At 46.4% G+C, this 23033-nt stretch overlaps 1 non-coding gene across 1 annotated transcript; it reads left to right on the forward strand.

Moving 5' to 3' along the window:
* Window positions 1-484: 484 nt before the first annotated feature.
* LOC138505300 (U1 spliceosomal RNA) lies at window positions 485-646 on the forward strand. The gene has a single exon (XR_011280114.1). It is a non-coding gene; the product is annotated as a U1 spliceosomal RNA (small nuclear RNA).
* Window positions 647-23033: the final 22387 nt, after the last annotated feature.

The following is a 23033-nucleotide window of genomic DNA, read 5'->3' on the forward strand; positions in this document are numbered from 1 at the left end:
TCTTTGGCGCTGTGCAGGCTCGGCTGACACAACACTACATATGGTAACGGCAAAGATGTCAAAGCTTCAGCATTGTCATTGAGCAGAACTCTGAGATTCAGGGGTGGTGGAGCGTCGAGGTCCAGGATGATTATGATGGTGTCAATGGGGCCAGCACTGAGCAGCTACGCTCAGGAGGGCCATGCGCCCGTGTGGGGCCGACAGGCCAGTGGGCAGACTGCAACAGGCCTGCTCGAGCCATCCTGCTATTTATACAAATCTCGGGCCGAGCAGCGCCTGATGGGAGAAAGGAACTGCGCTACAATCTGCTCTTCTGTTGGGCTTTGCCTGCTGGAGCTTCCCACTACACGCGGGACAGGCAGCTCTGCAGACGCTCAGAGCTTCCGGGGATTGGGGGGTTGGGGCTGGGTCAGGGCCTGCCTTCTCACCCTCGCTTAGCGGGGCTTCCCAGAACTGACCCAACCCCTGCCCTCTTGCATGCAACTCACTTAGCTGGCAGGGGAGAATCTGATCTCAAGGGCAGATCTCCCAGGGTGAGGCTTACCCATTGCACATCGGATTTGCTGACCCCTGCTATGTCCCCAAATGCGGGATACACGACTGCATTATTTCTGGTAGTGGGGGACTGCGTTCGCGCTCTCCCCCCGATTTATTGGTGAAAGAAAAGGTAAAGTGTGCACTAGGCCTGCTAGGTTGCATACTTTTAGATTGTGCTCACATTGCGTTTCTTCAATTAGGTTCACCTTTGGGTGATCGCTTTTCCACATTTTATCTGTTGAATTGAATTATGCTTCTTTCATCACCACAGAAGTAATGTGTATTACAGAGATAAGCTGCCATATGTATTGGGCACACTGCACATGCTCAGGCAGCATCAATCATGCTTTGTACAGGACAATGCTCGCCTAAATTGGGAAAAGCCAGCATAGACATGGTGCTACAGAGGCATATTTTGGGTACAACCAGCATGACAATGTGTTACATCAGTGACAGTGCTGTCTTACACTGTGGACACATTGATCATTAAAATGTGTTGTGTTGTAAAATGTTCTTTTCTGCTGTTGGTGACATGGAATGTTCATGTTCCCCTTTAGAACTGATTGTAAACTTATGGCTTTTTGGTCACCTTTTCTGCTGTAAAATGCACCATTTCAACCCCATATTTGAAAAAAAATTCTTGGGGGGAAACCCCCCCAAACCCTCCCTAGAACCTTGTAGCTCGGTCGTCCCCACTATTTCAGAAAAATATTAACACATAGACACTGAAATAAATCACAAGCAACTAACCTTTGATCACTGCCCATGACACCAAAAGCTATCCTTGGGACTGCATGGCTATCACTGCCTGTGATGCTATTGTGTCAAAGGTCACACAATATCGCTTTTTAATATACTGCTTTGGGTGAGGTTGTTGACTTTTGGCTTGCCGGCCCACTGGGTGACAAAAAGTTAATGCTTCGGCCCCATATTCAAAAAGGTTGGACAAGCCTGGTCTAGAGGGTGACGTGATGTCTGCGGACGCGCCCCCTGATTGGATGGTGAAAAGCGTGAAGTGCAACAGATTTCTGGAAACGCCCACCATTTTTGTCCGCAGACATTGCGGTAAAAACATATAAAAATACACAACATTACACCTGTCAAACTTATCAAACTTATCAAACAATCTCTGGGGAGTTGAGCTGTGATGTGGATGGGATGGCATATGGCAATAAGAAGCCAAAAAACGGGTCTTTTTCACCCTAAAAGTCTGCACATGGTCCGGATGTTCTCAAACACTCCTGTGAAGTTCGGGGACACTTCAGATGTTCAGGAGCAGTTCTTAGATGGCTTATAACTTTGGCACCACTCAATGACGCTGCATGATATTTTGGAATTCGATTTTGGACCTGGTGCTGCAAAGCTTTGTAAAGTTTGGTGGGATTCTGTAAAGTGGGGGCAAAATTAGGGGGGTCCCAAAATAATGTAAAGGCTTATAAATGTGGTGCCAATTGATGAATCTGCACAAAAGGTTGCAAGACGATTTTAAATCTAGATATACATGTTCTTGCAAAGTTTGGTGGGATTTTCTTAAGAGGGAACGAAATTAGAGGGGGTCTCAACATTTTTAGATGGCTTATAACTTTGTTGCCGTTTGACGAATGTGGACAAAAGTTTTCAGAAAGATTATAGACCCAACCTTGAATATTTGTGTAAAGTCTGAATGGCTTTTGTCAAGTTGGGGGCTAAGTTATATGACTATTGTATGTACATAGATTTTGACACTTTTGAGAAAAAAACATGGGCAGATTTCAAGCAAACTCCTGTAAGGAGGTTTGGCAAGGACCTGAAAGCATGGTTTTGCAAATGTGCCTGTGTTTTATTTTTTGACAAGTGCCATAATGTAGGTACAAAAAATAGTGATATACCTTTGGCGACTGCGGTATAGCCTGTGGCCATGGGCAGTGGCCAGATTGTCCGGCTCATAGTATAAGGTCTTGACCCACACAACCTGGCTACTGGTCTTGACTGCGAGAGATGAAAAATTGTGTTAAAGTGGCCATGTCCACCTGGGACCGGCTATGTGATAAAGTAACTTTGTTAAAGGGACTTTATGGTTAAGTTGGACTAATAAAAACCTATGAAATTCACTGAAAAAAACGTAGTTAAGGGGACATTATGGTTAAATTGCACTAGTAAAAATCTATGATATTCAATGAAAAACGTAGTTAAGGGGACGTTATGGTTAAGTTGCACTAATAAAAACCTTTGAAATTCAATGAAAAAAACATAGTTAAGGGGACATTATGGTTAAGTTGCACTAGTAAAAATTTATGAAATTCAATGAAAAAACATAGTTAAGGGGACGTTATGGTTAAATTGCACTAATAAAAACCTATGAAATTCAATGGAAAAACGTTGTTACAGGGACGTTATGGTTACAGATAAAACCGAAAAACCGGAGTGTGAGCTTGTTCCTTGGAAGCCTGATTACTACAGCTACCAGAAGTCCTTGCAGCAGAATCATCATTGCTTGTGAACACATGCACTTGCTGTGAGCTGCAAGCTAAGACTGCCTCCCTGATGATGTGAAGAGCAAAGAAACTGGTAGGAGGAGAACACCAGTGGCTGAGTAGGTTAACTGTGCAGGGAACTAGAGTGCGCCCCTCTCTCCTGTTCATCATAAATATTTCATGGCCTGCGGTAGTGGGCGTGTAGTATGGTTAAGTTGCTAAACTCATAGGAAGAGCACTTTTTCAGCAGCTTATAACTTTGCTCACCCTGGAGGAATTCTCACTAAACTTTGCAAAAAAAGTACATGACCGGCTCTAAATTATTTCAGCAAGTTGGGTGAGGTTTCGTGCAGGGGGGAAAAGTTATAGGGGGGGTCCCATATATATAACTTTAGTAAGTTCAAACCCACTGAGAAAGAAGGATCAAGAGCTGCGTGTATCGCAGCAAAGAAGTAGCAGTCTTTTGCCTGGTATCAAAGTCGGAGCAAGCCAATGCCGGTCGTCGATTCTCAAAGGCAACACCATGAGATGCTGAATCATCCCTTGTTAAGGTACAAAGAAAGAACACCACGAGTGCCAAGTTTATTAATTCAAGACAATTAATTGCTACAAAATGGGCTGAATTGCGGTCTCCTGTCACATGAGCCAAGGATGGAAAAAGGAGTTGGGGATGCAGAGCAGAACTGTGATTAGTCACTGCGGGATTTGACTCGCATGTAAGGAACAGAACAGGTAGCTGAACTAGTAAATTAAGCCGCCATATCGCGTTTGCCGCATTTTGACCCTTAAGGGCATTGGAGCCAGCATGACATTTTAGAACGACAATTGACGCCTTTTTACATAGAAACTTCGGGCAGTGCATTAAGCATGTCCCATTATAGAGCCACGAACTGGGACAGATCCCATTTATAATCATTACCTCATAAGGAGAACATTTTTGTAACCGTGAACATACGGATTATTTGATAACAGAACTGTCAATCCTGGAGAATTGTACAGACTATGCTCTGCCAGGAATTTCGAAAATTGGGAAAATTTGCTGCGAGGACGACCGTCTGGTCAAAACATGTGTCGCTCTGTTCGTGTTGATCTTGAGAATAAATCAAGATATGAATAAAAATACTTGATACTAATCAAATTATTCATGGACTTAATAGAATTTTGCTAGTTAACCTGCATGCATTTTCATTTAGAGAACTGTGATAAGCGTGTGCCCAGACTCCCTTATATTCCCACAGACGAGAATACACTGCAAGGCCAAGTTCAAAGACAATGTTCATGGCAGAAGGCATGGACGATGAGAGATGTTGGGCTAATTAGGTGCGGAAGTACAGTCAAGTCCACCTCCCGGCACCTTGGTATAAGATTATGTGCTGCTAAGGAGCCGAATGTTCCAGGCATTGCACAAGTGTGCCAACCAATTGTAGAGGGCCATATAATTAAGGGCCTTATAGTTTAAGAGCCAATAGTATTCTGTGTGCTTAATAAGTGTTGAGGATGGCTTGCACTAGAGGCAGGCTTAAGTAGTCCACCTGACAGTAGATGTCCTATCACAACCCAACCCTGTATAGAAAGTATACTTAGATGTTCCCCGTGAGGCAACCACAATCCCCCGTAGGATTTTCTTATTTACCACATAGTATGACGTCGCTTATGACACATTTCTAGTATATAAGTATGTTTTTATGTAAAATGTCTGTCGATGTCCATTGTAACTCCCTGTTTTAGACAATTGATATTAAAACAGTTGAATGGGACTTTGCCAACTTCCTGAGTCGGTCTGATTATTTGGTGTAAGAGTTACACTGCATCCCATCCTTTGCATGACATGTTACAGACGAAGGACCTTATGCTCGGTAATATGCTCACCAGATGCTCTTAAAGTAAGCTGTATATATGCTTATTAGTTATTTGTGTATTCTTCAAGAATATCTTAAGAATAAGTTAAGCATCGCTTAGTTAAAGATAGCTTCCAGATCTTTAATCTTATCAAAAGCAGTATGCATCTCCAGATAATTGTCTAGGCAATGTGAGCCAATGCATTTTGGAACTGATCCCGTCCTCGGGGCTAAGTGACATGTATCTTAAATCAAATGTACATAAATATAATCAACAGTTAACATCAGTGTAATACATACAATGGAAGCAATAGTCACACAAAATTAATTTCAGAGGAGCATGGTTACCATGTTTGAATAAGTACATACCCATAATATAGCTTTTTCCATATTCGTTCCACACAAGAAGGGATAAAGAAAAAAAGGGAAAATAACGTGTATGTCAGTATATGTTGCTGCCATGCATAACCATAGTACTCAAGTGGTAAAAATAATTACCTGGTTGCTTCTTAGGTCATAAGATCTATGTAGAAGATAATATGTTGTTAGAATAGAGGTCAAGTCCATATTGCTGTATAAATGAGATTATCCCGATATAAAGAATGGTAAGAGTTACCTGGAAATCTAATATCATGGAGTTAACCATCTGGGTGTGGTCCTTAACCACAAAGGTAAGAACCTGGGTGTTAATATATATTCTCTCTGCTGATGGAAAGCGCGATGTTCGCTTGTCATTTACAAACTAAGTGGGTTATATTGAAAAACATACCTGTCGCTGGGAAGCGTGCTACGCTGTAGCGTGCAGGGTTGGAAGGATCTTGCGGGTCTCGAACGCTCATGGGCTAAGTTTACATTGCGGCCCCCGTTGCCTGGCGACAAGCTGTCTGGCATAGGGTTACATGGTGATTGGATGTGCGCCTCGCATCCCGTGTGTCCATGGCAACGGGCACACGGGATGGTGGCCATATTATGGTTGGCACGATTAGATTATGTCGGTATGAGCAGCCATCTAATGGATGGGAGAATATATGTGCATGCAGTTCTAGGGCAACAGAATTGGGCTGTAGGTGGAGGTCGGGCTTCTGGTCGAGCCAATTTGGTTAATATGCGATTTAATATGGCAAAGGATACCCTAACCCGATCTGCAGTGCAAAGGCAAATTGGGGCTATGTTCATGCATTGTGTCCGCTTTCGGAACCTCAGGGGCTAAGTTTACATTGCGACCACCGTTGTCTGGCAACAAGCTGTCTGGCGTACGGTAACACGGTGGCGGGATGTGCGCCTCGCCTCCCGTGTGTCCATGGCAACGGATACACGGGATGGCGGCCATATTATGGTTGGCGCGATTAGGTAGTGCTGGTATGGGCAGCTGGCCAATCTTTGGAACAATATGTGTGGAAGCAGTTTTTGGGCAACAGACTTGGACTGTAGGTGGATGGGCTGCTGTGAGACAAGGGGGCAGGCGTTGATCTAGTGGTCCAGTCAATATGCAATTTAATATGGCAAAAGGTACCCTAACTTCATCTGCACAGCAAAGGCAAGTTGGGGTTATGTTCATGAATTGTGTATGATCCATAAGGGAGCTGAAGGATGAATTGGTCATGAGACTTAATCTGGGTAATGGGCAACTAGCATTAAGTGTAAGCGGCATGTGACTAGAATGTCTCCTAAGGACGAAATTAGTCCACTTCTGTTGTTACGATCAGTACGGTGTGATGATTCATTATTCATATATAACACAAGAAGTTGATTTCTTCATTAATTTCTCCTGGGGTCATTGCGTCTAAACAGTCTATCCAGTATGTCTCTCGCTAGTCTAATTTAAGTCCCACATTTTCATGTGCAGTGTGTCCAAATATAGTTTCAACTATTTGGTATCAGATTTGACTAATGTTATGACTCATTTCTATCCAATGTCTTGAAACCGCAGAGTTCATATTCTTGTTCCTTATGCAGTACAAATGTTCATTCCATCTGGTTGTCAACCTGCTGTTTTGATTGTCCGATGTAACACATGCCACAAGGGCATTTGATTGTGTATATAATGTTCGATGTATCACACGTGGCGTAGTTGCAAAGTTGAATCTTTTCTCCTATTCTGGGATGATTGTGTCACCCTTTGTCACGAATCCGCAATTTCTACAATGTAAGCAAGGGAAAGTTCCCTTTCTTCTGGTTGTAGTCTGTTGGTCTACTGATTTGGTTTTGACAAGCTAGTCTTTCGAATTCCTGCTGCGTTGGTACGCAAAGACAGGTGGGTCTATGGACAATTGTTCGACTCTTGAATCACTGGTTAATGTTCTCCAGTTCTTTGTTATAGTTGATTTTATTCTGCAGCTTTGTAGGGTGTATTGAGAGACAAATACCGAAGGGGAGATGTATTTTTCTTTCTTCCGGCCATTTTGTGGTGTGGCATTGGGTTGTGTGTGGTGAGGCGTTCAGTTGCTGCGATGATTTCCTCCTGTTTGTAACCATATGCTAGAAATTCATCTCCCATGATGTTGATCTCTTTCTCGTGATCTTCAGGGTCGCTGGCAATCCTCTTAATGCCTAGCATCTGGCTGTAAGGCAGGTTTTTAATGAGGCTGAGTTGATGAAAACTTAATCTGTGGAGTTGATTATTGTGATCCGTCTCTTTGCAGAATATATGGGTCACAAATTTCTCACTAATTTTCGACTTAGATGATAAGGCTACATCTGCATCTATGTCAAAGCATGCTGAATTGAAATCCCCAAGGACAATAGAAGGTGGTCAGGTCTTCAATAAAAGAATCTAGCTGTTCTATGCCCTCAAGCCAGTAGATATTACACATTAAGAGTTGCAAGTACATCAGTTCAGTGTGGCTTTCCCACTCAGTGGCCAATAAACCTGTTCTGACATCATGTATTTTTATGAACTTTAGACCACTATCAAATCTGCACATAGTCACGAGGCCCCCTTTCGGCCCCCCTCACACCGTTGCTTGCCAGTTGTGCTGTCACAGTAAAACCATCCATTGCGGGCGCTTCCATCAACCAAGTGTCCTGGAGACAAATTAAATCTTGTGTTCTCAGCACGAGCCCCACAGATGGATTAGTAAAGAGGTGCATGTGACTTCTCGTGTTCCAGGTGGCTAATCTGAAGGCTGGGGTGCTAGGGCCTACATGTAGGTTTTTGTGATTCACGACTTTGTTCTAGAGTCACTGCCACCCAGGACCAGTCCAGTTGGCACTCTGTCAAGTGCCCCCCTCCTGTCCTGTTTGCCCATATTCATTGTGCTAGTGATTTTTTGCGAAAGAGTGTTATCTTGGCGATGCTCATCACTAATAATGAGAGCACTCCACATCATGTGTGGATCCCTAGTCATGTCCATGGTTTTAATGGCAGATCCAAGTCACCTGCGTGTCTCAGCCTCCTTCAGTATTAGCTCAAACACCTCTCTGGATTCGAATCCAAGCACTACTCTGTCAGTGTGGCATTGATCTACAAATTCCACACTCTCAATGTCACTGGTCAATATAACACTCAGGTTGCCAATTTCAGAGAACAGAGACAAAACTGCAGAACGGTTCAGAACCAACCCCGTCTTGGTACAGTTAGCCCTCCAAAAGGAGCCGATGCGGGCCTTTGTTTCCAAGCCGCCATTTTCAGGGCCTTACAACACTTTTCTTCCTCTTATGATGTCAAGCCTGGGTTTGTCCCCCAATTCATTGCTGTTAGTCTGTGTGTGTTGTAATGAGTTATGTTGGACAAATCCATGGCACCCCTCAAAGCCTTGTCTCGGCACTGTACCGTCGTTGGGTCCACAGTGACCAACACAACAGACATATACATTTGGTCGATCATCAATAATGTTAGTCAGCAAGTGTGATGTGTTAGTGTCCCTTTGGGTGGTTTTGTGGTTTGTTCAAGTTACTACCGCGTCTCTCGTTGCTGCAGCCGGCTGCACTTTTGTTGCAAACATGCAGAGGAGTGTTTACATTGCTTGGCGCTTCACCACACTGCGAGACAGTCGATTTCATTATTGGGACGATAGCCAGTGCGGGTTCCTCAGCAACCTTGCAGTTGGAGTTTCTCGTTGCCAGTTACCTGCATTCATGGAGCCGGCCTTTGACCCCACCCTCTTCGTCCGAAGCATACATGATTATTGAGTCAGTGTCTGGCTCATTGGCAACCATCTCCACTGGACAGGAGAGTGTTTTCTCCTTCTCCCGGGCAGTATTTCTGGTAAGGTTAAATGCTGCGTGGGTTTCACCAAGGACTGTGTGGTGGGGCTTTTTGTCCCTTTACCTTTACCTTTATTTATTTTCCCCTTTTTGCAGGACCATTCCTGATAACAACTTCACTGCTGATGCCACTATAGAAGGGTGTGTCCAATCCAACTGCTCCCATTTTTTCCATTGCCGAGGGAAGGACCATGGGAAGGACCAAAGTGCCGCCAGCGAGGTGGGCTGTGACGGCAGGAGGCTGTTTATGTTGCACCACATTGTTGGCAGCTTCCAGCACCATGCTGTCAAAAATAAAGACCACTTGGTGAGGCGTCCACTCGCCTATTGGAGAGTTTCTGCTGCAAGAAATCAAAAGAGGTGGGTCTGTTGTTTTCTCTTTCAATCAATTATACTAATTGAGTTAGATCCATCCCCTTTGTGGAAGGGTCCTTCCTGCAACTGTATTTCAGGACTTGCAGGTTTTTGGTTCATACGGTCTAACTTGTTTTGAATGTCCAACAGCACCGTTGTGTGTTGGCGAACGTCCATTTTTAGATCTTCATACAGGCCCACTAGTGTAGTAATGACCTGGTTGATTGAGGATAATGCAGTCTGTGCATGCAGTTCATTGGTCGCCGATTGCCGCATGCAGGGACAAAATGAGCTCCGTCTGGAGGGCAACTGTGGTGTGGAGGCATAAGAGGTGCTCATTTTGGCTGCACGGCCGTCGTCCCCAGAGCCCATGTAGAATATTGGAGATGTCACCTCTGTTTGTCCACGCCCTTGTTCTGGTCTTATTGCAGTTGATCTTGACTCCTCCTTGTTTCCTGCGTTGACATCCCTGCCCCCTCGATCTATGCAAATTTGAGCTGTATTAAGCTCATAACTCCCAGCATTCATGAGGTTAGCCTGCTCTGACGTAACTACATTCTGGAGGCTGAAGCTATCCGAGTGGTGCTCAGGGGGAGGAGGACTTGAATTCTCATTGCTAATTGTTATAGGTGATGCCGGCAAAGGCATTTCACTGGCTATTTCCAGCATTTGTTCCGGGAGCGACTTGTAGGAGTGCTTCGACAGGCTTCTTAAACCAAACATCTGTAATTGCGTTGGGCAATGTATGGTATGCCTCACTACTGTTCTTATGTGTGGCTAATTGAGGGAGGAAGAATTCACACATGAAGGTTCACCTTTACTTTATGTCCTTGTGTCCCGCAAAGAACTACGGTAAACCACTCTTGCGCTGCGCCTCTGAGGGTTTTAATAGTATGCTCTGCTTCCAGGCAGTAAAAGATAGGGCAAACAGACTCAGTGCTCAGCAAGACTCCACGGTAAACCACTCTTGCTCCACCCGCCGTGGAAATGGAAACTATTGCAAATGGTAAAATTACTAGGATGAGCTTAAAGGCTCTCCAGAGTGCTTGTGAAGATAGCGAAATAAAATGTGTTTGAAGTTAAGTCTAGGGCACAGCTTATAGCTGCCCTTGTGGATTACCAGACAGATTGTGATGAAAATGCGGGCCAGGGGAGGGGGCTCAAAGATGTTGCAAATGGGATTGCCACCTCTCCAGTCACTTTTATTCCAAAACCCAGCAGTGCTTTTCGGGGGGAATGCCCTGAAACTTGAACTTTTGAAATTGGAGCTACAAAGAAAAGAGTATAGACTTTCAATATAAAAAGTTAGAGACTGAAGCTGAGTTAAAGAAAGAGGAGTTGGCCCAGCAAGTAATACTCAAAGATAGAGACACCAAACATCAAAGTCTCCAGCTAGAGAAAGCTAAGGTGGAAAGCTCAGCCAAAACAGTTGAGTGTGTCAGGTCTCCAGCAACCAAGTTTATGAAAGATTTGGTTGGTGTGTATGTGGAGGGTTCTGATATCCTCCAATGGATAGAAGCATTTGAAATTGCTTGTGGTATCTATGATGCTGATGATTGTATTCTAAAACTGAGTGTGGAGGAAAGAATCTAGTATGAGTGCATGAAGCTGCTTTGATTGCTGAGTTTGGCAAAACACCTTAAATGGTTCAGGGATTATAAGAAGAGAGAGGGCTGATTGGGTGAGTGCTGGACATATGAATATAATGTGATGGGTTGATGGTTACAAAGCCAAGTCTTTTTGTGAATTGTCTCACCTCCTTTTTCTTAACACTTTTCTGAAGCTTGTTCACCAGACCTGCGTCACTACATTGCTGACCAGAATATTTTGGATCCCTTTAAGTTGGCCGATAAGTGTGTCTCCCACAGGGTGTCCCCTGAGGATCCCAGTGGAATGGACAAAGAGAAAGGAACCCCTCAGAAGGCTGAGGAGTCCAAGAAGGAGCCACATCCAAAAAGATCTAAACATTCTCCCTCTAATGTCCAAAAATCTAGCGTGGATACGTCTCATGGGGGTGGGAGCAAGAGTAGTGGTGCTCCTGCTGCAAAGCAGGCTCCCAGTGGATCCAGTTCAGTCCCTCACATTCCTGGTACCTGTTGGGGCTGTGGGGCCTTGGACCACAGAAAGGGTGACCCCCAAGTGTAAAGGTAAGACACTTGGTATCCAGACTGTCAGCCTGACCTACCCTTACTACATGCCTGAGGTGGAGGCCACTGTCCTCCCCTCTTCTCCAGGAATCACCTTTGGTGCTCCTGTAGAGATTTCCTTAGTGTCCCTTGGGGCCTGGGACCAGTACTCAGAATTACTGGCTACTATACCACAGCACACTAGAAGTTCTGTGAGAAGTGTCCTCAGAAATTACCAGCCTTCCACTGGTTTGAGAGACAATGGGGCTAGCATGACAGTGGTGGACATGACCCTGCTCAGGCCAGAGGACTATGTCGGTGCTACTCTGAGAACCACTAGGTTAGCTGGTGGGCCTCCCAAATTATCGCCTGTAGCCCTAGTCACCATTCATACTGATGACAAAACAGCAAAGATTCCTGTCCTGGTTCAGGACAATCTGCATGCCAACATTTTGTTGAGGAATGACTTGGTCAAGATGGGATTAATTTCAGATGGTTTCCCGCTTACTGCTGCTGCAGTCACTAGATCACAGGTACAACAGGGTCTGACTGATAGTCAGTTACCCAAGCCAAAGTGGAAACCCAAGAGTAAGAGTAAGACCACCTCTGTGAAGGGGGCTCCTTCTGTTCCTGCTGTTTCTGCAGCACCCACTGTGGTCCCAGCTCCCGAGGGACTACGCTCAGTGGTGACACTTGACTCCACTCCAGTTCAGAGGGAGAAGAGCCAGAGTACCCGCATCAGGGAGAGGTACTCAACCCAGAGGATCACCCTGACCTTCAATACCTGCTGGCTGAAGGTGGTCCCTCTAGGGTTTCTTTTTGTAAGGGTCAAAGAGAGTGCCACGCTTTTGAGGGTCTAAGAAAACTGGCCCAGGCACAAGGTGAAGTCCCTAGGACCTTTATTATTTATTGGGAGGGTGAGCTCTTTTACAGCAAGCCCACCCAGACTGAACCAAGAGCAGTCAAGAGGTTGGCTGTACCCCAGGTATACAGGCCCTTCCTGTTGCAGTTGGTGCATGAGGTGCCCTTAGCTAGTCATCTTGGGACCAAGAGGACCAAGCAAAGGCTCTCAGCCTACCTTTATTGGCCCAGAATGAGAGCAGAAGTGGACGCTCACTGCAAAACCTGTCCCACTTGTCAGTTGTCTGGCAAGACTGGAGGCAGTGTCATTGCCCCACTGCAGCCTTTGCCAGTGGTTGGCACCCAATTTGAGAGGGTGGGCATCGACATTGTTGGACACTTGACCCTCCCACATCAGGTGGACACCGGTTCATCCTGGTAGATCATGCCACCAGGTACCCTAAAGCTATACCTTTTTGGACTATAACAGACAAGGTGGGTGCCAGGGCAGCTTTACCAGAGTTGGATTTCCTAAAGGGGTGATCTTTGACAGAGGAACCAACTTCATGTCTAGTTACATGCAAGCTATGTGGAAGGAATGTGGTGTAACATATACATTCTCTACTTCCTACCATCCTCAGATCAATGGTCTGGTTGAGAGGTTTAACAAAACTCTCAAGGGCATGTTGGGTGCTTTGGTAGAGCCCCAAAGGACGAAATGTGATCTCCTGCTGTTTGCTTACAGAGAGGTGCCTCAGGAGGGTGTTGGTTTCAGTCCCTTCAAGCTCCTCTTTGGACATCCAGTGAGAGGGGCCCCTTGCCTTAATACGAGAAGGTTAGGAAGCCACCCCTTCAGGTCCTGCCAAGCAAGTGGGGGACTATGTGTTAGGCCTCAGGAGGATGGCACAGATGATGGGCCAGGCAATAGCAAATCCTAAGGCAAGCCAGGAATGGAACAAGTACTGGCATGACCTTAATGCCTCACAAGTGGATTGGACTCCTGGGCGGGAGATCCTTGTGATGGAGCCTACCAAGCCTCAAGCTTTGACTGATAAGTGAACTGGACCCTTCAGGATAATCTCCAAGATGGGTGAGGTCAATTTCTGGTTGGCAAGGGTGTTCCTGAGACAGCCCCTCAAGTCTTTCATGTCAACAGGCTCAAGCCTTTCCACAGAAGATGAGAAGTCTCCGGCCTCTAGCTAGCTTCAAAGCAAGAAGAGGATGAGAGTGAGCCCCTTCCTGATTGGCTGCATAGCAGCCCTCAGGATGGCTCAGTGGAGGGAGTGCAACGCTATCCAGATCTGATGCCGGAGCAGCAGAGGACCTGCAGGGCTTTGCTCCAGCAGTATGCCCCTCTGTTCTCACAGACACCAGGCCTCACCCCATGGTGCAAGCATGATATTGACACTGGTGACAGTGCTTTTATAAAGAGGGGATAATTGTATTTTGTGCCAACCAAAGTGTTCAAAGTAATAATAATGCCAGTTGTTAATAAAGACATTTCTTTCCAGTCTTTGTTGAGTATTTTTTCAAAAAGAAAGGTGTTTATTTTCAAACTCTCAACTCTAACAACATTAAGTGTTCAGAATGGCTCATTAGGAGAGATTTAACAATTGTATCCATCAATTTAGTTATCCCATTGGTTTAGTATTTCTGTGAGGGTATGAGGATATTTCTTGTTATCAAGTATCAATCACAAATGTGTTGCTATATTCAAAAATGAGTCTTCAGTAACTGGCAATAAACGTAGTTTTCTGTTTATAGTGTTAAAGAAAAAGGCTTTTGTTTGCTTGTTCGCTTTTGATGCTTCCAACAGGCGAACAGGCGAACAAAAGTATTTTTCTTGAACACTATAAACAGAAGACTAAGTTTATTGCCAGTTACTGAAGACTCATCATTTTCTAATATAGCAACAAATTTGTGACTGATACTTGAAAACAAGAAATATCTCATGGGAGATCAGTTGCCCTAACCTCAGTATGGGGACCTGGGGGTGGGGAGCGCATGTGGTGCTGGAAATACCTTACGGGGGGACAGAGCATCCCGTCCTTGTCCTACCACTTCCCTGTGTGTGTTTTCTCTATGTTTTCTGTCACCAAGGTCCAGCCTGGACCTCTGGCAGTGCAGCTCTTCATTTTATCTTTTGGTGAACAACACACATGGGATATTCTTATGGCATCCATGGGTGGGGGGGGTAAACCCTTGTACCACTTATGTGTGTTTTTGGGCACCAGTGTGTTGCCCACAGAGCAGGGTATGGGCTGGTGGCAGCTACATGCTGACTTGGCAGTGGCTCTGAGTGTCCTCATTTTGGGACACCCAGGCCCTGCCATAGGAATCAATGGATTCCTGAAGAAAGGCCCGACTCTGTCCCTTCCTCCTGAACGGCTGTTGGGTGGAAACACCCTGTATGTCTTTGTTGTTCCCTTCCAACGGACTGGCTGTTTGGCAAAATTACCATATATGGCTCTGGGGCTGCCTCCTGTCTGACTGACTGGAGGCTTCCCAGGTGTTGTGTGTAGACCCTAGGGGTGGGACCTGTGTGAATGAAGTTGGGAGTCAACTCACATTTTCTGTTGTGGGTGTCTGGTTTCTGTGTGTGTGACACAATAAATGAGACAGCCCTGACTGAAACTGACATGAATGCAGTGTAGTGTGCTGAAAGGCTGGGTACGTGCCACATTCCACATTCTTTGCTATGGGTGTCTGGGTGGAGTGAATGGCCTGAATGCCTGTGAGCCTAATTGAGTGCCTGTCGGCATGAATGCCCTTCTGTGTGATTGGTTGACTGATCCTGGCTCAGCCAGAGTGAATCAGGGACAGATGTGTATATCTGGGGACCTCTCAATAACCAATTTGTTCAGAAGCTGAGCAGGAAGAAGCTGTTCCTTGAAGCCCAGCTGGAGGAGAAGTCTGCTGCTGCATTTCTTCACTTTAATCTGAAAGTTGTTGTGTCTCCCAAGGACTGATCCAGAGAGGACCTGAAAGGGAGACCTCTCCCAGAGCTACGAGGGACCATCGTGCAAAGCTGCTGCGCTTCATCAAAGTATCCTTGAAGCTAGTCCTGTGTGCCTGCTGTCCGGAGAAGGGGTCTTCGAAGTCCAGAAGAGGAGTGCCGGACATATCGAGCCAGAGAAGTCCATTAGTGTCGCCCAGGGTCCGGAGGTGAGTTTTGCGACCGCTGAAAGCCGTTGCAGTCTACCGCCCAGAAGAGGGGGTACCCTGGCATAGTGCTGCTGGACAGCCAGAGCTGCAAAAGTTCCAAACTTCCTTAGAACATTTGAAAGGACATCTTTTCCGTAACCACTGACCACTTTTTCCTGCTGGAGAGAGAGGCCAGAGTCGTTGGGTGCAGTGGAAGTTCTGTCGGTGGGTTACCCACCACCAGAAGCTAACGAAGATGTCCTGAGGGTTCAGACTTGGGCAGGGTCCGAGGTCCACTCCACTGGTCAAGTCCGTGCTGCGCCTCCAGCACCGAAGAACCGAAAGTCGGAAAACCACGATATTCCGAAACCCAACACCAAAAGTGACCTATGCACCCATTGCCGTCCAAAGTCATCGAAGGGTCCCAGGGGTCTTACTTTCATATGCGAAGCCTTTAAGGAGCCCACAGCAAGTTTCACCTTGCCAGGTCTTCTACAGTCCGAGAAATCACAGGCCAAAGGAGAGCACCGCGAAGAGCCAAACTGCTGCACTTCAGAAAGACGGAGGGAATCGTCAAGTAAATCAGAGAAACTCTGCCAATTCGCCTGCCAAGGCACCAAGGGTATTGTCATGAGGAAGAGCATCTTCTAGCCTCAGGAGTCATCCAGGGGTCCCAGATTCATCTTGGATCCTGTTCTCCCATGGCCTCTCAGGGACTTTGGGGTGGTAGAGACATTGAAAGAAAGCACAAGGTTATTGAACATTATTGAACTGGGCTGTAAAAGAGAATGTAAGTTACTCCCTAACATTTCCCTTACAGGTTGCCCAGGTGGGTGGCTCCACATTCAGAATTACTTGTCTAGTCTAAAGAAAGCATTCTGCCACTGTTCATACCTAACCTGCCTTTCTTTCCTACCCTGTGCAATTACACCTAACTTATAAATCCACCTGCCTATTCAAAACTGTCTGCAGTTAGTGCATCTTTTACAGGATTTAAGTAATGTGTGGTACCACATAGAGTGTACATATTTGCTATTCTTTGAATAAGTATTCCAAGTACAAAGTGTTATTATTTATATGTATATATATGGCAGAAGTAGCAAACCTTATTTTATATAAAGAAGCTGTGTTATCACCTAACATAGTATGTGGACATTCCGTTGCGGGGGCTTTTGGGAAACAACGTACTTAAGAACCTGCCTGCATCACATCCTGAAAGCTTAAGCCTGGTTGCTCGTCCACTGTTACCAAACTGAGAGCTTGCTGGGGTGTTTTGTGCCTTTACCCTATAATATAGGGGGCAGAAGTACAAGTCATATGTGATGTCCGGCCCTCCTCTGCCTTTCTGAGTGATCCTGGGCAATCATGAGCAGCGCCATGGTGGGAATTGCACACAATCCCCATTGCGAATGGCCAGGTCTGTAGATCTGGCCCTGTTAACACGCAGGCCAATTCTGGAAGGTGCCCGCGGCTGTGAATAATAGTACTGGAACACTGAAGAGATCCTCCTGCGAATGTCTATAGCTAGCCGTCCAGGCATAGTGCTGGAGCCTGGTAGTCCCCTGTGACACTTTTATTAGAGCCAAATAGAGGGATCGGTGAGGAGTTACCCTTCCCCTATCTCTCTGAGTGAGTGCACTCCAACCACTGCACAAAGAGTGCTTTCTCCTCTCCTCCGGCCTGAGTAGTTATGACGTCCAGGTGGGGTCACCCAGGGCACCCGCCTTACGGGAACATTAAGCAGATGCTGGCTGCTCAAGAAGGGCCCACTAAGAAACACCAGTTGCAGACCAGTGCCCAAGTCCACGCCCCAGAGTCCTCACCAGGTGGGGACCCCTATGGGATTCCAGCAACAAAGGAAGATATCCAAGGCATGTTGACGGAACTGAAGCTCGAACTCAAGCAAGAGATTCACGGGAGCATAGAGGAGCTGACACAAGCAGTGCTGGACCTTCAGTCTAGTGTTGTAGGGGCGGAATCTCGGATTGAAGGGTTGGATAGAGTGTCAACTGAGCAGACCCACGAGCAAGTCGTGCTGTCGGATAGGATAGAGGCACTGGAGCGACAGCTGGAGGAGGTTGTGGTCAAACATGAAGACAAGGAAAATCACTCTAGATGTAATAATATTCGGATTAGAGGAATTCCCAAGCAGATACAGGACCAAGATCGAAATTCCTACATCGCAGCCCTGCTTTGCTCCATAATGCAACTGCCAGAGGGTGAGGAGTTGATCCGGGACCGCACACACCGGGTATACATGGCGTTCCAGGTTAAAAAAACAGCCTGTGCCCTGATGTGCTCACAAGCGTGTACTTTTATGGTGAGAAGGAGCGGGTGATGCGGGAGGCCCGAAAGTCAAAGGCAGTTCAGCTCAGAGGATCCGACCAGGATCTCTCGCAGGCCACCTTCTACAGGTGCAAGAAATTAAATGTGGTTACGACCTGGCTGCGAGACAGGAATATCCCTTACAGGTGGGGATTTCCGTGCAAGCTGCTTTTTGAAGTAAATGGGAACAAATACTTTGTAACAAAGGAGGAGGACGTGGCAGCACTGATGGACGGATCACGCGAGGTGGAGGGTCAAGAGGGCTAGTCGGGCCCCTCTCAAGGGAAGAGGCGTCCTAGGCTGTATGTCCCCTCTAGCAAAAGAAGAATGACTAAACTGGGGGTGCGACAAGAAAACATGCCTTGATGCCCTCAGCTCTGGACATAATGGATGGCATTGGAATGAGGCGGACTTCTACGATGGGGCGCATTTGCTGGGGGTCATTGTAGAGGTCTAAGGTTGAATCATACTGCCCATGGTAACTTTACTTGGGTCTGTGGGCTCACATACCGCCTGGGGAGTAACAAGCTGATAGCAGAACATTGGTTGTTTCTCTAGGGATGGGGGGGGGAGAACTAGACACTAATGAAAGGGAAGGGGAAGTGCCTCGACGTGGGAGCTTTCTGCTATTTGGCCCGATTGTACCCCTACGGAGTGGTTGTTTTTCGTTGTGGTTTCTGCCACTGTGGGCAACACAAATTTAGTGTTCACCAGGATCCAAGTTGTGGCGACATGTGAGGGGCGGGCTTGTGCATTTGGGTGGCTGCCTTGTGTCGAAACTCAAGAAGCATTTGTAGTCCAGTACAGCACTGCAGCTGAGTACATGGAATGACTGTGGGCTTAAATCCAGTCCCACATGTGGTAGACCACCAGTAATATGCATTCCGCACTCGCGATGAACAGAAGTTAAAACAGCTAATAACACGAACCACCACACCAGACTTTCAAACACAAGCCTCGGAGGAAGAGCAAGGATTGCTCGAAACACGTGTCAGGCTGTATCTGTTCCTATTAAATAATTCTGCAACTAAAGCAGTCTCCGCAACTTTTTCCTTGGTGGCGCAGTGAGTCTGGAACAAATGTCAAATTGTGCTATCCCTGTGGAGTACTAGGGCAACGTACCCACAACCTCCAGCCACCTGCTGCCTCTTTTGTCCTAACGCACCTTGCAAGCGCAGTGTCCTATCAGGCTTTTTTGCCCTACTCTCTTGCTTTCCTAAGGGGTGGGTCTGCATTTGATAACATTCTGCGCGCACTAAACCTAAACCTGAATGAGATGGGGGCTCAAACAGGGCCGAAGGCAGTAGTGCTGCCTCTGAACACGAACACGACGCAGTAGTGCTGCCTCTGAACACGAACACCGCTTTTGATAGGCTGGTGTGGCCATACCTGCAGGAGGTATTGGTCGCCTATGTCTTTAGCCCGCACCTCTGTGGACTGGTGTCTGCCAACTTTGTGGCTCCTTCCACCCAGATAAAGGTAAATAAAACATATACAGGGACGATAAAAATCAGTTGAGGAACCAGACAGGGCTGCCCTTTGTCCCCATTATTATTTGCCCTAGCCATTGAGCCCTTAGCCCACTTAAAAAGGAAAGATTACTACATTGCAGGAATCGCCACATGAATGGCCAACATAAGATCGGCGCTATGCAGAAAACGAAATTCTATTTCTAACTGACCTGAGGCGACCCGTCCTTCGAGCAATAGAGGTGATTGAGCAGTTTGGTACCAACTCTGGCTTGGTTAATTATGGGAAATCTGTGGTTATGAGAATTGGGGAATCGGCAGAAACACTGCAGGACATAATCATTTATTTCGTTCGTTCATAAAGCGTGCAAACAGCCATGGGGCATCGAGGCGCTAGTTACAGTAGCACGTAAGCTACATTCCGTTTCAGTAAAATATACAGTCATGTGTGGTTCAGGTGCAGGAGCAATGAGAAAACAAAACAGTCTATTCAAACAGCTGAGTTCTTAGGGCTTTGCGGAATACCCGGTATGATTATTGCGCTCTGAGGAAAGGAGGAAGGGAGTTCCAGTGTTTGACTGCGAACAAGGGAAACTTGTTTCTCCGGCTTTTGCTCATCTCACTTTAGGTAGGGGTAGGCAGTGGACATAGAGTGTCCTGGTAGGTCTAGTAGAGTGGACTTTGGCTATTGTATGGGTGGGGTGGGGCAGTGATAGGGTTTTGAAAATGATGCGTTTGTGGATGGGCAGCCAGTGGGCATCTCTTATGGCAGCCGAGATGTGTTCTTTTTTTAAAATATTCAGTACTGCTCGCAGGGCATTGTTTTGTACGACTTGTAGTTTCTGCAGGTTTCTGTGAAGAAGACCTTGCCGTAGTCGAGCCTCGCGCCGATGACTGCTCGGGCAATAATAAGCTGTCTTTGGAGAAGAAGGGTCTTAACGCATTTAGGAGTATGGTGGCGTACGCTGCTGAAGAAGCAACAGCGTTCACTTTGTGGGACATGGAGAGGGTGGCATCAAGGTAGACCCCTGGTGTCTTGACTGGCGATGAGACAGGGACCAGGATGTTGTCAATGTATTGGCCGTTGAGATCTTTTTAGAACTATTGGGGATCCCAACTAGCAGGATTTCTGTTTTGTCTCCATTTAGGCACAGGTGGTTTGCCGCCATCCAAGCCTGAATTGTAGAGTAGGTGTCATTGAGGGAGTTGGAATTGACCTTATACTTGCCAGTGAGTAGGAGTAGAATCTGGGTGTCATCACCATAGTTGGTGTACGCTATGCTGAGGAAGTTAAGAATGTTGAAGAAGGGCCTATTGAAGATGTTATATAGTGTCAGGGACATGCATGAGCCTTGAGGTACCCCACATGGAACGGGGGATGGTGAGGCATTAATGTTTTCAGCAAATACCTTCCAAAAAGGAAGCGATCCCGGTGGTAGCCATAGGTGAGAAATTGACAGAGGTGGTTCGGTGGTGGCACAGGATTTTGTGATCAACCAGGTTGAATGCAGCGGACAGATCCAGAAGAAGAGGAAGTGATGGCTTTCCCTTATCCCTGAACTCATCCATCTCATTATTTAGGTCCAGCAATGCTGATTCCGTGCCATTGCCTGGGCGGAATCTTGACTGCTGCATGCCGAGGATGTGGTTGGCTTCTAGGAATTGTTGGACTTGCAGACAGGGCACCCGGTCTAGGATTTGTAGCAAGAAGGGGACAGTTGCTATAGGCCTGTAGTTGGTGGGAATAGTAGGGTCTAGGGTCTACATACCTCCCTCCCTTTGCCTCAACTGGATTTTGGACAAGAATCAATATTTGGGGGTCCACTTGACACCTAGGGTTGACATGTTTGGCAAAGCAAACTTCCCAGGCCTGTTCAAGGAATGTGAGGAGGCGCTCCAGAGATGGGAGCAGCAACAGGTTTCCTGGCTAAGGGGGGGTGGGGCAGCAGTGGTCAAGATGTCACTTATCCCCAAGCTGCCGAATGCGTTCCATGCCCTGCCGGTCAGGATCCTAGCAAAGCCGATTTTCCAGCTACAGGGGAGGATTCTGAATTGTATCCGGTGTGGGGGACCAAACTGAGCAGGAAGGTACTAACGCGATCTCCTTGGCAGGGAGGCTTTGGGATTCCCTCTCTTAAAAGATATCTAATAGCGGCCCAGATTAGTTCTTTATTGGACTAGGGCGGGATGGCGGGAAAAAGTGGGTAGAGCTGGAACAGGAGCTTACATCTAACCCCCTAGACCATATGCCATTTCTTACACCCAGAATTCGAGAGGACAGAGGCAAACTTCTATGCACTTCTAAATCTTTTCTTGGGTATTGGGATATGGAGGGACAGGATGCTGAGGATCCCACTGGGGCTGCGCCCACAGACCCTGGTGATCAAAAATCCAAAATTTAGCCCAGGAATGGGGGGCTGGTCTTTTGCAGCATGGGAGTACTCTGGGAAGCTCAGATTGGGTCATATGTTTGCAGGTATGTCCACGTTGACTTTTGAGGCTTGTAAGACCAATTTTGCCATAGATGAAGGGGAAAGGTTCCAATACGCTCAGCTCTATCACTGGCCACCCTAATAGGGAAGTTAGACGCAAGGGGACGAGAGAACCTAATGGGCTTGAACTCACACTCACCGAGGGACTCACTACAAAGCACACTGTCAGCTGGTCGACCCATTTGATACCTCGTATAGACTACCATACATGCTGAAATGGGAGGCTGAGCTGGGAATGAACATTCAGCCCAAAACTTGGCTGCATATCTTGGAAAGAGCATACAAAGCTTCTTGCTGTATGGGGATGAAGGAATGTGGGTATAACATCTTATGCAGATGATACATGTCACCAAGCAGGTTGCATGAAATTAGTTCAAATGTCTCTGATATGAGGAGGAGATGTGGGGAGAGGGGAACGTTGGATCATTTTTGGAGGTCTTGGCCTCTTTCTCAAACATAATGGAAGGAGATCCTCTTGCATATAAGGGACCTTACAGGGTTCCCCTTCCTTGGGATCCAAGGGCGATTATACTGGGTAATTCTGATGAAGAGGCTGGTTACCCTACAAGAGGTAAGAAAGCATGAGTGATCATGCAGCTTCTGATGGCTGCCAGAATGACACTAGCTACCTCTTGGAAACCACCTGAAGGCCTGATAATTGCACAATTGTGGATTAGGGTGTGGATGCTGGTGAGATTGGAGAAAATAACTGCTATGACTCATACCAAGCTTTCTATGCGGCCTTGCTCCCCATGGTTCAATTCCTAGGGTCCAATGAACATCGGACCCACAAACCGCAGATTCTTCGACATATTGAACTATTATGATTGTGCTGTGATATGTTGCTGCTACTGGAACTGGTGAACTTTTTTGTTATTTTTGATTGAATTGTTGATTTGTTGTCCAGACGATTGCTTTGACATTGCGGTAATCTTCAGAAAATTATAAATAAAGCTTAGAAGAAAAAGAAATGACTTCATATTGCGGATAGAATATCTTAATGTGCAGTAATTAACAGAAACCTATACCAGGTGCAGTTCTAGTCTAGGACTGTGGCAATGACATTTCAAATTGCATTATCTGGGTATTTACGCGGAAGGTTTAGGAAATTATGTGGTAAATCGGCCTTTTTAAAAAAAAAGTTTTAGACCTGAGGCAAGTCAAATTGTTCAATATTCTGGTAGGATTTATGAAACATTACCAAACACTCCCCCAAATGATTTTCACAACGCTTAGTTGCAACTGGCTG

This window comes from Ambystoma mexicanum, chromosome 11, assembly GCF_040938575.1.
Source record: "Ambystoma mexicanum isolate Mex_15411 chromosome 11, UKY_AmexF1_1, whole genome shotgun sequence".
Taxonomy (NCBI): domain Eukaryota; kingdom Metazoa; phylum Chordata; class Amphibia; order Caudata; family Ambystomatidae; genus Ambystoma; species Ambystoma mexicanum.